Source organism: Salvia hispanica, chromosome 3 (assembly GCF_029641045.1).
Source record: "Salvia hispanica isolate PSC_SH4W2 chromosome 3, Shi_PSC_v1, whole genome shotgun sequence".
Lineage (NCBI taxonomy): Eukaryota > Viridiplantae > Streptophyta > Magnoliopsida > Lamiales > Lamiaceae > Salvia > Salvia hispanica.
The window spans coordinates 48009569-48013331 of record NC_142694.1 but is presented as its reverse complement, the minus strand read 5'-3'; positions in this window follow the sequence as shown (position 1 = coordinate 48013331).

Here is a 3763-nt window from a genome sequence, read left to right as displayed (position 1 = left end):
ACATATTGTAGTTCTGCAATCTTCTAAATTTTATCCGATCAAATATTTTGGTAGAACCACCGAAATTGATTTGATCTGAAAGTGATATCTTCACGACTTTCAGATTATCCGTTTTGTTCAATATTCAAATTCTCCCAACAAAGATCAAATCAATCTGAAAATGTCGAACAAGGAAACAGTGAAGGAAGGAACGAAAGGTTTTGTGAAGTTGGATAAATTTGCTGGCCAGGATTTCAGACGCTGACAAAAGAAGATGCATTTCATGCTGACGAATCTCAAGGTCGTGTACGTTCTGAGTACTCCCATGCCTGAGGCTGTTGAAAATGAAACTCTGGAACAGACGAGGAGGTGGATGAAGTGGGAGAACGATGACTACATATGTCGTGGTCACATCTTAAACGGTATGTCTGATTCCCTATTTGATGTGTATCAAAATGTTGAGTCTGCTAAGGAATTGTGGGATTCCCTCGAAGCCAAATATATGGCAGAAGATGCCTCTAGCAAGAAATTTCTTGTTGGTAACTTTATTAACGTTAAAATGGTTGATTCGAGGCCTGTCATGGAACAATACAACGAATTGTTGAGGATATTGGGACAGTTTTCCCAATATGATATGAAAATGGGTGAATCCATTTCTGTCTCTAGTATTATTGATAAACTGCCACCTTCTTGGAAGGATTTTAAAAATAATCTGAAACACAAGAAGAAGGAATTGAACTTGGTTGAACTTGGAAGTGATTTCCAAATTGAACAGTCCATACGTGATATGGAAAAGAGTCATGTTGGTAATACTAAAAACATGGTTGGTTCTTCTGTGAACATGGTGGAAGAGGGTGAATCCTCAAAGGCTGGTAAAGAGAAACGTAAGTTTCAAGGGAAACGGAAGTTTCAATGGTATAACAGTAAGGATGGAAATAAGAAGCCTAAACTGTCTTGCTGGAAGTGTGGCAAATCCGGGCACCCTTCAAGAAGGATTGTAAGTCTGGAAAGGGTGGAGGAAAAGGGAAAAACGAGGCTGGTTCAAGTGGATCCAAGGATCCTGAAAAGCAATCAGGTTCGTTTTCTGTACCTAATAATCATTCTGTTGAGAATTATTATGCATCAATAATCTCTGAAGCATTTTATGTGTAGGATGATGATCTATCATGGTGAATTGATTCGGGTGCAACATGTCAAGTATGCAAGGATCATCAATGGTTCAAGGATTTTAAACCAATTGAAGATGGATCTTCTTTGAAGATGGGCAACGTTGCAACTGAACCAATCAAAGGAATAGGATCTGTTAGCCTAGTATTTACTTCTGGAAATTCCTTAGTATCAGAAAACGTTGTATATGTACCTGGTATTCGTAAGAATCTAGTTTCTGGCATTGTATTGAATAATTGTGGTTATAAACAAGTGTTAGAAAGTGACAAATACATTCTGTCAAGGCATGGTAGTTTTATTGGATTTGGTTATCTATGTGTCATGTTTAGGTTGAATCTAGATGTCTCTTTTGTTAATAATTCTGATTGCATGACTTCTACCAGTATTAGTAATCATGTTAGTAAATCAGAATTGTGGCATGCTAGACTTGGACATGTACATTATAAGAGATTGAAAGATATGTCGAAAATGAGTTTAATACCAGCATTTGAGTTGAACAATGAAAGATGTAAAACTTGCATGTTAACTAAAATAACTAGACAATCTTTCAATAAGAATGTCAATAAAGTTACTAAGGTATTAGAACTTATACATAGTGATTTGTGTTATTTTCATTCGACTCCATCACTTGATAATAAAAAGTATGTAATTACTTTTATTGATGATGCTACTAGATTTTGCCATGTCTATCTATGCCATTCAAAGGATGAAGCTCTTGATAAATTTAAAATCTTTAAAGAAAGTGTAGAGCTTCATCATGGTGTGAAGATTAAAACTCTTCACACTGATAGGGGAGGTGAGTATTATGATCCAGCGTATTTTGAATCTACTGGTATAGTACATCAAACGACTGCTCCATATACACCACAACAAAATGATGTAGCTGAAAGAAAGAATAGAACGTTGAAAGAAATGATTAATTCAATGTTGTGCTATTCTAGCCTAAGTGAATGATTTTGGGGTGAGGCTATGTTAACAACCTGTTATTTGTTGAATAGAGTTCCTAGTAAAAGGAACAAGATAACCCCTTATGAACTTTGGCATAAGAAACTACCAAAACTGAGTTATCTCAGAGTTTGGGGTTGTCGAGCTGTGGTAAGACTAACTGACCCTAAAATGAAAATCATAGGTCAAAGAGGTATAGATTGTGTGTTTCTTGGCTATTCAGAAAATTCTGTTTGCTATAGGTTCTACGTCATAGAACCCAATGACTATGTATCCGTGCACTCTATTATTGAGTCAAGGGATGCTGATTTTGGCAATGAGGTTAGATTCACGTCTATATCTAAACCAGGAGACATGATTGCAAGATCTAGTAACTCTGGTGTAACTGAAAAAGTGAGTGATACACCTCCTATTGCTAGGAGAAGTGGTAGAGCAAGAAAAGCTAAGTCTTTTGGAAACGATTTCCAATTGTACTTACTGGAAGGATCAAGAAATGAAATTAATTTTCAATATCAATATTGCTTTACTATTGGTGATGACCTACAAAGAAGCTATGGCTTCAAGGGATTCTGCTTATTGGAAAGAGGCAATCCAAGAGGAGATGGATTTTATAGTCCAAAATGGTACTTGGAAACTGACTGATTTACCACCTGGCTGTATAGCCTTGAATAGTATATGGATCTTCAAAACGAAGATGAAGGTGGATGGAAGCATAGACAAATATAAAGTCAGATTGGTTATCCAAGGCTTTAGACAAAAGGAAGGCATTGACTACTTTGATACCTATGCTCCTGTTGCTAGGATTTCCACAATTAGATTATTGTTAGCACTTGCTGCTATACATAATCTTGTAATTCACCAAATGGATGTTAAGACTGCCTTCTTGAATGGTGAATTAAATGAAGAGATTTATATCAAACAACCAGAAGGCTTTGTCATGCCTGGTAATGAACATAAGGTTTGTAAGTTGGTAAAATCTCTTTATGGACTAAAGCAAGCCCCTAAGTAATGGCATCAAAAGTTTGATGACGTGGTGTTGTCGAATGGTTTTGTATTAAACCAAGCAGACAAGTGTGTATATAGCAAATTTGATGCTACCGGTAAAGGGGTTATCATTTGCCTATATGTGGATGACATGTTGATCTTTGGTACTGACCAAGATCAAGTTGATAAAACAAAGGAATTTTTGTCATCTAAGTTCGAGATGAAAGACATGGGGAAGGCTGATGTGATTCTTGGAATTAAGATCACACATGGAGAACAAGAAATTTCCATTTCTCAATCACATTATATTGAGAAGGTGTTGGAAAAGTTTAACTTCAAAGATTGTTCTTCAGTTAAGACTCCTTTTGATCCTAGTGCAAAACTCGTGCCTAATAAAGGAGTTTCTGTAAATCAGCTTGAATATTCAAAGGCTATTGGATCACTAATATATGCTATGATTAGTACTAGACCCGATATAGCCTTTGCTGTTGGAAAATTGAGTCGATATACTCATAATCCAAGTTTAATCCATTGGCAAGCAATGAATCGAGTATTTAAATACTTAAAAGGAACCATGGATTGTAGGTTGACTTATTCTAGATTTCCTTCTGTTCTTGAAGGATATTCGGATGCAAGTTGGATTACCAATATGTAAGATCATTCTTCCACAAGTGGTTGGGTATTCCGT